Source organism: Anser cygnoides, chromosome 13 (genome assembly GCF_040182565.1).
Source record: "Anser cygnoides isolate HZ-2024a breed goose chromosome 13, Taihu_goose_T2T_genome, whole genome shotgun sequence".
Classification (NCBI taxonomy): Eukaryota; Metazoa; Chordata; class Aves; order Anseriformes; family Anatidae; genus Anser; species Anser cygnoides.
Window position 1 is genome coordinate 21,025,205 of NC_089885.1, and position 12,899 is coordinate 21,038,103.

The following is a 12,899-nucleotide window of genomic DNA, read 5'->3' on the forward strand; positions in this document are numbered from 1 at the left end:
AAATATTTTCCAGGCCTCCAGGTGTGATCCTGCAGCCACTGATATCGGCGAGAGCTTTCCCTGGGCAGCCAGGGCCTGAGAAGAAGACCTCAGTCCATACACTTACTGCAGCATGGCAGGCTCTGTGACGGAGCCCGGTCACCCAAGTGCACAAAGGAACTGGCTTGCAGAGCAACCAGGCAGCACGGCAATGAAGAGCGCACACTTCTGCCCACGCTACGTGGCAAGGAGACTGCTAATCCCTTCCAGCTCCAGCCCTGGGACAGCTGAAAGACCTGATTCCAACCGGGGCAGGTTAACCCGGGGAAGGTGCTGTCCTGAGGACACGGGTGTCTGAGCACCCCAGGAGCTGCCTGCTCACGGACCGAGTTTCCGGCATCCTCCTCCTCTGGGACCCAGCTACTTCAGTGCTGTGTTCCACAAATCGAGGGACACGATGGGAGCTGGAGGCTCTGCTGGCTTCGGCCACCCCTCAGGAAGCTGTCCTCGCAGGTAAAACTCGGTGGCTGTGACCAAGCGTGGCACAGCTAGGAAAGTTAACGATGGGAAGTGTTGGAGTCAGCAGAGGTTCTCGGTGCTATCTGTCTTGTCCTGAAAGCTCCCCGGCGATTATTCTGCCTTCACACAATAACAGGAGCTTTCTGTTAAGCAGTACCAAATGCACCAGGTTCTCGCAGGCTCGCTGCTGCTGCTGTCAGCCCGGCTTCTGGCAGCCGCGTGGGGAGACCCGTGGGGTCGAGGCGAGGAGCACCATCATCTCCTGACTGCGAGCCAGCAGCGAGATACGCTGAAAGGTAGCGCACAAGAAGCTGCTGGTGTTGTTGTTCTTGGTTTCCTCTGTGTTTTTTTTCTTCTTACCATCTTCCAGATGCTGCAGAATCCCCAGATGCAGCCACAACAAAGTTCTTGCATTTTTAACTTTAAAAAACATAATTGGGTAACTGAGAATAATGACTAAACAATGCAATAAATCATGTCTACACCTGGCTTGGAAATGGGGGGAGGGCAGTTCAGGGAGAAGTGCTTCTTCCCTCATTAAGGAACAGAGCTGAAACACGGACACAAAATGCTCCCAGAGTCAGCAAATCTGTTCCAGGCTCCGCCAGGCAGCCCCTCATGTCTCTGTGCACCCGCCCCGGGGGGCCACAGCCACCGGCCCTGGGGCCAGAGCCCCCGGAGCTGTTCCTCAGGCTGGGGCACAACGGCAAACATGAAGTGAAATGTCACTGCTTTAGTAGCTGAAGACATTTTTATGTCCCGGCAATAATTTTTGACTGTGCAGTGCCACTCACCTTCTCTGCTGTATAAACATTGCAAATAACAATTGCCACGCTGCCGCGCTTAAAATGGGGCAATTATCTAGGACAGGAAACTGCGATAACTGCGCACAAGTTGTTAATGTTCATTTTATTTGCTCATTTATACGGCTAGCAAGACCTGCAAACCTGCCTCCAGCGCAGAAATCCCTGCCAGCCACTGTGGGGCCGGTGGAGGCGGTCGTGCCGGGGCCGTGCCAGGGCTGGGGCTGCTCTCCCCAAGGACAGTAAGACTTGGGCTCTGGCTGAAGCTACTAGTGAGCATTTTGTATATCTCGGTGCTTCCTCCTCCTGCCCAGCTTGCCCCGATGCTGCAGATCAGCAGGTGTTGCTCTCCCCTTTACGGAGCCCCATATGACTGCACAGACCTGAGCAGAGTGAGTCGGCGTGGAGCTTGTTGGAGGTGCCTGGGACTCTGCCCCCGCTTTGTGCGGGACTAAAAGGGATGCCCGCAGCCATCCTGGTGGCTCAGGGAGCCCCGGGAGCACTGTGACTTGCAGGGCAGCAGCAGCACACTATAGCAGCATCACACGGGGCTGTCAGAGCCTCCAGCAGCTCCTTTTGGCCACCCCGGCCCCGTGCCTGGTGCAGAGGCTGAGGATGCTCCCGGTGGGCATCGCACGCGGGGCAGGTCGTTCGCTTGGCACCAGGCTGCAGCACCAATCCTGCCCAAGGTGAGTAACTGGGAAGGCGCAGGGGATGCTGATTCTTTTATCTCTGCCCTTGTTGTGCTTCCCCCATTTTGGTCAGGGTTTGGGAAGATAGCTTACACCGTTCTTCTGTGCGGGACAGCCCCTGCATACCTCTCCAAAGAGACATCAGCGCACCCAGGCTCAGGGCTGTGCCTGCCCCCATGTGCTAGTGATGTGCTCTTCCCAGCACGTACGTTTATCTGCTAGTTCAAGGCGAGATGCTTATCTGTTTGAGCCTCTTCAAGCTGATAGATGCTCTTATCTCTGCTGCTCTCTGAGTGCTGCACAGGCTGGGAAGTTTGTGGCAAAAACGCTAGGAAAAAGTTGTGGGTTTGGAAGCCTGAGGTTGCTCTCTGGGTCTTTCTCTCCCGTTTGTCACTGCTCAAACTCCCCTGGGCAGCCCTGAGCCCCCACAGAACTCCTGGCCATTGCTGTGCTGGGCATGGGAGCAGATCCCTTCCTCCCGCAGCCTCTTCCCACCCCAGAGCACACAGAGCCACCTCCACACCACGGCAGGGCGGTGGCAGGCAGGCACAGCAAGGCCCTAAGGCCATCGGCACAGCCAGGCCCATTAGGAACTGCACTGAAAGCTCCAAGTTTGACTGATGGTTGCATAAAGGCCCCGTCACCCACCTTTGCAATTAAACGTTTCATTCTCTGGCTGCTCTGATCCTCCTGGCTCATCCTAAGCTCTCCGACTTGTGCGGCTTTGTCTCCCGACCTTCTCCGTCCTGGTGCAAGGAGCAGCGGGTGCTGGGCAGGCCGAGCGCCCGCGGGCAGTTCCTGAAAGTGGCAAAGAAAACATAAACATAATTGAAAAAAATAATTGAAACTTAGAACAGCGTTGATGAGAGACTTTTCTCCTTGGCCTGCCATTAATCGCCAGGAAATAAATACCTTTACGGCCTCTGTAATTACGGCCTAAATACAACGGAGAGACATTTTCTATCATTAAATGTCTCCTTAACGATCTCAGCTTCCACCTGCTTCCCTCTGAGCACCGCTTTCCCAGACTTTGCCCACCCCGCAGCCTCAGAACCGCTTTCCAAGGCACAGGGGTCACCCTAACCTCAGACAAGGGGAAACTTTCCAGGTTCCTCCGCAGAGCCTTGCCCCGTTGACTCAGCCTCGCGCCACTGTGCGGCCCCAAAGCAGGCTCCGTGTCGGGGCAGGCCGCAGCCCCGCTCTGCCCAGTGGGACCAGTACAACCAGTCGGCCTCTGCCAGCTGCTGGAGCCGGGAACGTGCCCCGTGTTTGGGCAGGTGTTGCAATACGACTGCTCCTCCTAGGGCAGCAAGAGGTGGGACTGGAGTCTGAGACACGGATCCCGAGCCCCAGGTGGGGATTTCAGGGCTGGGCAGGAAGCGTCTGTGCCGTGCGCCCCGAACATCGCGCCTCGGCTCCCGCAGCCGTGGTGAGAGCCAGAGCTAATCCGACATGTCCTGAAGTGGCTTGAGACCCTTCGGCAACAGAGCCCTCGGAGAGCAAAGCGTTGCTGCATCCATTGTATTTATAAGCTTGTTAGTTGATTAACCACACTCGAATGCTGGCAGACCGACGGTTTCGCTGAGTGGCTTCAATAAGAGCCTGGAACAATAAGATACACACAGACAAAGGTTTTAATGGATAATTAATTGTTCCAGCGTGTAAAGTTTCTGTGCAAAGATCCCAGTGAATCAGAGTTTCCGATTTCCACCCCCTCGTCCAAAGTGACAGAACAGAAACAGAGAAAGCCCGGCCCCGATGGGAAATGCTTGAGCAGGGGCAGAGGTGGAGGAAGATGAGTTCTGAAGGCACGGAGCTGGGCACGAGGACACCGGACCTCCCGGTTACTTTTTCTGTGCTGGGAGCGGAGGAGCACCTTTTCCAATGCTTATCTCCCCTGAGTCCTTCCCCCCAGCTGGTTTGCCCTTCTCAACGAGCTTCTCCAACCATTAAAAACCAGTGGCAAAGCAAGCAGATCGGTGCCTGCCCCACAGCAGCAGCGGAGGCTCTAATCCCCGCCTGGCAATGGGCTCCTCGCAGAAGGTGGGAGCTGATATCACGGCATCGTCTGAGCTGTCTGGAAGCAGCGCTGGGAATGTAATTGACCCCATAAGCCCATTTGGTGTGGGGTGCCTTGGTGTGAGCCACTGCCGCTCTGTAATCACCTCCTAATCCAGAAGCAGGCTCAGGGCATCCTGCACGCTCGGAGAAGGTGCTTCTTCAGGAAGATTAACAAAGAAAGCTGAGAGAAAGCGAAGGGACAGTCAGGGCTGTCCATCCCCGCAGGTGGCATTGTGAAGTGCCCAAGGGGCGGCCACCTCTCCATCCCCCCGAGCTGCTGCTGGCCACCAGCACGGACCAGGCCCAGGAGCATGCCCTGCCCGCAAGCCCCTGGGGCCAGCAGGCAGCGTGCCTCCCAGGCGGCTCGGGGAGCCAGAGGCTGCCTGAAACCACCACAAACCGCGCTCACGAGCCTCGAACCCGCCGGCATGCGTCACGCACGTCATGCTCACGCCCAGCCGTGTGTCCCCGGAGCCCCGGCCGCCAAAATGCAGGGCCCGTGTCTGCCCCCTTCCATCCGTGTCTGCCCCCGTCCATCCCCGTCTGCCTGAGGTGCACTTTGACGCCTCGCAGCCAAGCACAACGCCCCGTGCAGCACGGCACGGGCACACCGCCCCGAGCGGCCGCTGCGAGTGCACATGCTCGCACATACATTAGCGGCAGCCACATGCTAAGCACACACGCATGCATATTAATCACTTTGTTCTGTCTGTCTCCCTCGCTCCCTTTTCTAAGCTGTGCTTAAAGCCAGAGAGATTAGCTGATCACAGCCAAATGCATGCTACAAAGCAGACTTCAATGGAGTCCGAGTATAATGGCAGATTACATTAGAGAGAACAGACAGACGTGTCCTTGTCATCCCAGGTTAATATGACTATAGATTAATGCTGTAGCTGTTGATTGTTATGGAAATCCCTCCATTTAGCTCGTTCCTAAGCATTGACAGTTCTAGCCTTGAATTCGGAGCAGGGGTGGAACTTGTTAATGGATTTCATTTTCCTGCAGGAAGCCAAAGCATTTAAAGGGAGAGGGAGTGCAAATTTGCTGACTTTCTGGAAGTGTTCCAGTGTGCATTGAGTCACTGTGGACATTTAATCCCTTGTTCAGATGCAAAGCAATGCAAAGAGCCACGTTGGTCTTGCCTGTCTAGGAAAAAGGAGGAATTGAGGTTTGGGGAAGTGAGCGCCTATGGGTTGTCTCCTCTTAAAGCCTCTCCTGACCCAGGACCAAGTGTCTCGGGCACATCCCTACGCCCCACGGGCAGACACGCACGTCGCTGCACCTGCAGCAGGGATGTTCCTGCCAGGCCTGGTTGATTGATACCAGCTTGGGACTGCGGCTGCTGCTACCCCTCTGCTTTGTTGTCAACTTGTAGTTACTGTGTTTGTTTGCTTGCTTTCCCCTCGCCGGGTGGGAACACTCCAAATCCCAGCAGTGTGGCTCAGCCGCGATGCTTTTTCCCTTTATCACGTTCCTCTTTCATCACTTTGTCGCTGTACCCCTGAGCAACGGGAACATTTCCAGCAGCCCCTGCACAAACCCACCATTTCTCCATAGATCCCCGCCCCGATGAATTATTTAGGTTTCAAGCAGAGAGCCGAGTGGCAGCAGAAGCTGCGGGATGAAGGCTCTTCCACGGGCACGCGGGGAGCAGAGGGATCGCCGGGCAGAGCCACCCTGAGTGACGGTTTGCTCTAGTGCGATTTCTGCTGTGTTTAATAGCAGGGTCCCCCCCCTGCTCCCACTCTCCAGCAGAGATCATTAGTCCTTCCTTGCACGACCATCTGAGGAGCAGAAAGCTGCTCTTTGGCTCCCTCAGCATCTTTTACTGCCTGCTGGGGAAGCTCAGGGATATTTCGTGACCATCCAAAAGGTCGCCCGTACCTGCGGGAAGTGACGAGATCCCACCGTGTCCCTTCCCGGTCCTGCGCTTCTCAGCAGCAAAACGACCCAAATCACAACAAAGCCCCAGGAGGTGCCACGGGGTTTTATGGTGCTCACGGTCAGGCTGGGACATGTCCATACAGCTGGGGGGCTGCAGCAGCCGGGGGAGGTGGCTGGGAGCCCCCAGCAGCAATGACAAATAACCGGGTACCTCCCCTTTCTGAACCACTCCGTCTTTTGGGGGAGCCTGATGTAAAACTGAGTTTGCAGAAGCAAGGACCGTGTTTTACAGTAATTTTACACCTGCCCAGCATATGGGACACCTGGACTCGATGGGAGCCTTGCAGCACTACTGCAGCTCATGCAGCGCACAGTACCAATGCTAATGAACTGCCCCGTCCCTAATTGGTCCCGGTCCTGGGGGTGTCACGTACTCACTGTCCCCGGGGGCTGTCAGGAGGGCTCCTCCATCACTGCTCCTCTGCTGTGGGGATGCCCGGGGTGTCCCACACCGGCTTCAGGTGGAGGAATAAGCAGCAGGAAGGGACCAGAGCCCCAGGAACAAAGCTGCCCTCTTGTCATGCAAATGTCTCTGGTGGTGCCGGAACGCGAGGGAGGGAAACATGGGGGCTCCGCGATCCGATAGAGATGCTGCATTGTTTCTAATTAATTAGCATGTTTGTCAAAGCTTTCCACGAGGCGTCAGCAGCTTTCTAAGGGCATTTTGCCAAAGAGCATTTAAATGGAAATCCCCCTGAGACGCAGCGTACTCCTCGCGGGGTCTCACTGGAAGGGGGATTCTTCCCAGGGGAAAGCAGCCCCCAGCTCCTGCCCCATGTGTGGGCACTTTCAGACCTCGGACCCAGGGACTGCGGGGCGAGCGTCGTGGGCAGCCCTCTGCTGCACACCGATGGTGTGGTGCCATCCTCAGAGGGGTTGTCCTGGGGCGGCCGCGCTGGGTGCTCGGCGTCGGGTTAAGACAGCTCCGCAGTCTGGCTCTGCCCTTGCCACTTTCTTCCCCGACCGCGTGGCAATTCAAACGTTCCTTTCCCAAAAAGATTATAACGCTCCAAGCAAAGGTCTCGGTGACGTGCCTGGAGCCAAATTGCTGGATCTGACTTGAGCACACACATTTCCCTGTACAGAGGAAGTTGCAATTGTGCTGCTTTCACCAAGGACATGGAATTTCACATCGGCTTATTGCGCGGGCATGCATTTGTAAGATTTTCATGGCCCTGTGATTTATGCTGGGGCCTGAGTTATAACTCACATTTCTGTTTAAAAGCTAAACACTCTAATAGTGGTGGCTATTACTGTCATCACGTACCAGCCGCACTTCTGAGATTCAATCTAGCCAAAGCTGGCCTACGTGATATTATCTGTGTGTTTGTCTGCCTGATGGAGCTGCCTTTATTTCTTCTCTTTCATATATTGCTGTCTCAAGGACTGTTTTCCAAGCAACAATTCATGTCTCCTTCAGTCATCAGTGAAAACAATCAAGCTCAATTTTATTTTTGGCAGAAATCAAATGCTAAATGAGATCATGGAATCATAAACAAGAAAGACGTAGACAAATTGGAGGGAATTTGGAGAATGGCATAGATGATGAAGCGGCAGGAGGGACCGGCTGATGGGGAAAGATTAAAAGCGGTAAATACTTAAAGGTAGGCTCAGAAAAGACTAACAGGGGATGTAATATCTCTCTAGGAATATCCGAAGGGTGCAAACACCGAAGAGGAAGAAACATTGTTCAGAACGGACCCACACCAGGGCAGCTCAGGATGAAGGTGATGCAACCTGACGGAGGGGAACGCGGGCTGAGCACCAGCATAGATTTCCTCTCTCTGCTGATAGGCAGTGCCATGGACTTTCCAAAGGAAAGCAGGAGAAACATTTGCTCGAGTGCTCTGAGCCTGCTGAGAAGCACATCCCTTAAATAAATAATTGGCAGTGGAACATTTTCAGCTTTATGCTATCTTTCCTGGTAACTCGTCTAGATGAATGAATAATCCATGATGGATAGCTTACTCACAGAATGTTGCTGCTGACATTGCTCACAGTTTGCCAGTGAACAGATCACATTTTCCTTCGATTCATCTATTACTTCAGGTTATCTGATTCTTTTTTTTTTTTGGACTGCCTGCCTGCAGGAAGCTGCGAGTGCGTGGGGTGCAGCCCAGGAGCGGTGCTGGACGTGGGAATTGCTCCTGCCCGAGCCCAGGCGAGCACAACCCTGCTGCTCAGGAGCACTGGGCAGAGGCCACCAGAGGTTTGGCTCTGCCACGAAGAGCAGGCGAGTGGAAACGGAGTCTTTCACAAATTGAAAAACCTCTTCCTTCTGGGCGATGCCGACCTTACCGGGAGAAGGGGAAAGGAAAAACAAGCACAGCTATTGCTTAAAGAAGCCGAGTTGCATCATTTCTCCTGGCATTCGCAGGAAGCCGCACGGTTCATGCTCTGTGGCATGTACGGCTGCTTCCTGCTCTGACTTGTGCAAACGGGCTCGGCAAGGAGCCTGATGCTTGTCCTCCTTTGTTGGGAAGTAACACCCACCTACACGGGCTGCATGTGATGGCCCATCATTTTCTAAGTCACTGGAACCGAATAATTGGATGTCAGCACTGTTTTCATCCTCGGGCCTGACCAGGCTCTTGGGTCCCCTCCTGCCTTGCTGGCTCAGTTCCCTGCTCGGAGAGTGGAAGCGAGTCTTGGAGCAATATTGTACCTGAGCTCGATGAATCAGTGTCCCATAAAAGTACCGGCTACTTTGATTGCCTAATAAAACATGCAGGGTGGATAAAAATAATCGCAACGGCAAGAGGTAGAGAAGCAGGGCTGGCCTGCAGAAGTGCTTGGGCCCAGCCGCTGTCTCCTGCACGGCTCCTGCTTTCCAAAAGCGTCTCTCCTGGTGCACAACAGGAAGCAAAGCTGGACCGAGCAGATTAAAGTTTAAATTCAGCTACAGCCTCGCAGATTTTTCCTCTCAGGCTTCGGTTGGTGCAGCTAATTAAACTGCAGGCACACGGGCTGCTGAGCTCTTACCGCACGCTTCCCGAGCACGGCTAAGGAGCAGCGCATCTCCTGCACGCAGCCCCTGGGGTAAACCTGCTGCTTCGAGACAGGTGCTAAAAAAACATGAAGAAATGCTTGTCTGGGACATTTCATCCCACCGTTTGAAAGGAAGCTGTGAGCTGCTGAGCTGTGGAAAGGCACTGCTTTGAGAGGACAGGTCGTGATCTACCCTCAGCTGTAAATCCGGGTGCCTCGGAGCGCAGCTCACTGGGATTTACCGTGGCATGACGGCGAGCAGGGCGCTGCCTGGCACTCGCTGAGCTCAGCTCGCAGGGGCAGCCCACACTTGGCCAAACGAGGGGATTGTCAGCAAAGCTGCCAGCAGAGGAGGTGTCCTGAAAGATGGGAAACATCCCCTGTCCTCTGCAGGGCCGCTCCCAGGACACAGGGAGGCAAGGGGAGGTTCGTCTCCCCCAGGAAGGTCAGTGCCTGCCCCGGCTCACCTTGTGTCAGGAGCTGCGGGATGTAAGGGCTGCGTGGGATGTTCAGCCCATCAGCAAAGTGACAGCTGTTTGGATTACTTAAGAACTGAGAAATGGGCTGTTAACCTGGCACTGCTGGCTAGCAGACAGCCAAAAACCGTGCGTCAAATAAACACCAGCCTGCATCCATCTGGAGCTCCGCTGAGATGTGCAGAGACCTTTCAGACCAGTTGCTCCAGACAGTAACACAAGCAGGTCTCTGCTCCGAGCTGGGATGCTGTAATCCCCCCTGTGGGCTTTGTGAAGGAGATTCTTCACCCCACTTCGTGCTCCTCACCCATTCCTTCCCTTTCCTTTCTCCCACCTGCATTAACCTTCCCATTGCCAGGGTGGCCAGGTTTGACCTTCAGCACTTTTTGGCTCCGTCCCTGCCTGCACAGGCACTGCTACACCACTGCTTGTCTGCCCTGCCGGGAACAAAGGGGCAGAAGAGCTGCTTCACCTTCCCAGCCACCTCGGGCTCCCCTTTTCACAGGCTTTTCTTCCCGAGCCAGCAGCCGCTGGTCGCAGCCTCAGCTGCTTTGGAGGCGCAGTGCTGCCACGCTGCAGGGCAGGACCCAGCCCTGCGCCCGGGTAAGGGTCGGCACCGGCTTGTGCCAGCTCACCCGCTGCCCTCAGCACTGCTTCTGCTGCCAGAAAGGGTGAGCTGCAGCTTTTGGGGGAAGGAATAACTCACTGCCAATAACAAACATTAAAACTGCCGGGCCGTGATTTGGCCAAACAAACATCGGTGCAACAAGGAGCAGGAGGGGGGGACTCAGGGCACGATGCTGCTGCTGCCCGGCCCCTGTGCGGGGGGCTCGCCCCGGCTGCTCCGGCACCACGTGGAGACCGAGCAGCACAAATAGGAAACACATTGGGGATTACTGGGAGAGATAATAGCAACAGACGGGGCCCTGCCTGGCCTTGATTATGGCGAAATCACGGCAATCGCTGCTGTTTATAATTCCAGCAGAAGTCTCTCTTGTTTTTTTATTGTATTCACTTGATTGTGTTTTGGGCTCGTACCCCCTCTATTGTAAAGTTAAAGGGACCCTGACAAGTAGTTCGGGATCAAAACTGGACCTGACGGGGAATCGCCGTAATCTGATTACACGGGAATGTCCCCCAGACCTGAAGCAAGTAAACACTTTAATTGCATCTGACCTGTCCTAAAACATTATTCCTACATTTTTATTAAACAAACAGATATATTTCAGTCTAATATGTTTCGGGTTGTTATTAGCGAAATCAGGGCCTTGGTCCTGCTGTTGCACTGCAAGCGTCTCCTAACCTGAGGGCACTGGGATTGCAGCAATTTATCCCGGGGTACCCACAGGTGGACAATTTGGGCAGTAAAAGCAGCAGGGTGACATCTGAGCCCCGGGCAGAGACACAGGGCACCTCCTCAGCTCAGCAACGCGCTCAGGACCCCCCCATTCGGTGAGCTGGCCCAGCGCCACTGCCAGGCTGGGGGACCAAACATACCCGAGCATCACGGGACAGCGAGGGGAGGTGGTCGCACCACGTTAGTCACCGGATAGCTGTTTTCATCGGAAGGTACGGAGGAGGAGTGCTGCCCTCCCAGAAGAAGCAGCCATGAATTTTGCACGGGGATCAGGCTGGCGAGCGAGGCGCCCCTGCTGTCTGCGCAGGAATTCGGCCCAGGGAGCAGCTCCGCTCCTCACCGCCTCTCCAAACGCCCCCTTTGTCCGCCTTGATCCATTTTGTTTTTCTGTTCATTTGTCTCTAGAGCCATCCCTCTCCCCGTCCCTGCCTGTCAAATTTCACTCTCCTTTCGTACCTGGAAAGCCTGAATTAGAGGGTTTTGAAAACCACTTTAAAAGACAGCCATCACCCATTGTTTTTCCAATGGCATATGGTGATAATAACAGTGCAGCAGCCCCAGACCTCCTGGCTTCAATTACTTTACAGGATCAGCTAATCCCAGTTAAAATTACCTATGTAACTGAAGAATAATTGTAAACCGGGGTCTCTCCTGGACTCTGGCTTTCTGAAAAATCGTTACTGAGGTGCTCCCTGTGCCAAGGCTGCGGAGGATCAGCGGATGAGTAACAGGTTCTGGGAGATGCTGTCCGAGGAGACTGCTTTCTTTTGCTTTTCAAAGCAAACTCCAAACAGATGGCCACTTTTTTTCCTGCGGCTCCGTGGAGTGCGTGGGATTGAAGCAATGGGGAGAAAAAGAGATTTCAGGAGTTTCTTTAGCCGGGTGGAGCTCAAAGGGCTGAACCTCTCCCAGGACTGTCCCAGCCCAACAGAGCAGTACCGAGGCGGCCGACGGGGGCTCGGTTTGGGAGATCTCTGCCGCAGCGGGGCAGGTGCAGGTCCGGGGCGAGCCAAAGCAGGGCCCCGAGCCCAGGTGAACGCGAGGCTCGAGGCAGGGAGCGTTGCTTGTGCCAGTCGTCAGCGCCATCGCTCTTCGCTGCCCTCAGCTGCGACAGGGACGGGGAGACATTAACAGCAACTTATTTATGGAGACAGCGTGATCCTGCCCACGGCATGAAGAGGGCCGGCTCTGGCACCCCCTGACATCTCGTCTTTTGCCGGGGCTCCCTGGGCCTTGTACCTGCCTTGCAGTCTCAGGACATCTCTGCGGTACTTCCGTGGAGTAACTCTGCCTGTTACTGTGACAAGGCGTGATTTTTCTCTGGATGGGCGATAAAACCCTCCTGAACCACAGAGCTGTGTTTTGATTGCTTCTATACGTATGGAAACTTCCATGACAGTTTTTCTGCAAAATGTTCCTTTTAAATCTAAAATTCCCTGGATTTAGCCCAGTTCTTGATGAGGTCACCTCCCCATTACCGTTCCCACTGCCAGCTTTGCCCAGGTATTTGGCACCCTGCGTTATTCCACCAGCTGCCTCTAACTAGCAAATGTATTTTCCCTGGCAGTTTTGTTGCAGGCCTTGATGAAGGATCAGACAGACACTGACAGCTCAAAGACTCCATAAACTTTATGAACTCCGTGACAGGCTGCCCGACACGCTCCGTGCAAGACTCCCCTGTAGCCCAGGGTCTCAGACCCCACCTGGTGCATCCTGCAGAGTGCCCTGGTCCTGACATTGTTTGGCAAAACCTGTCAACAACTGTAGATCGGATCTCTATAAAAAAAATAGAGTCAGGTGTATTCCAAGAGATATCATCTGCTCAGGTACGGCCAAGAACAGCACACATTTCACCCAAAGCGCTGCACATCATTCTTCCAGCCTGCTGCGGCCGGTGCTCGTTGCTCCCAGACTGCGAGCTGCCGTGGGGCTGTGTCACCCCTGTCAAGCAGATGCTATCGAAGGCTGCCCCTTGGCTTCCCAGCCCAGGGACTGGGAACATCTCCCCATGCCTGAACGTGCCGTCACCTCCACGGATGGCTACGGCATTGTGCCAGACATCAGCCCTGCCAGCCAGCCT

General features: G+C 54.7%; 1 long non-coding RNA gene across 1 annotated transcript in view; it reads right to left on the reverse strand.

Moving 5' to 3' along the window:
- The window catches only part of LOC125184830 (uncharacterized), a 45,018-nt gene that overhangs the window by 13,987 nt on the left and 18,132 nt on the right, over positions 1-12,899 (reverse strand). The window contains exons 3-4 of the long non-coding RNA XR_010834807.1: positions 3,078-3,595; positions 2,642-2,791 (exon numbers count right to left, since the gene is read on the reverse strand). This is a non-coding gene — a long non-coding RNA (uncharacterized lncRNA). The remainder of the gene's footprint in view (positions 1-2,641; positions 2,792-3,077; positions 3,596-12,899) is intronic.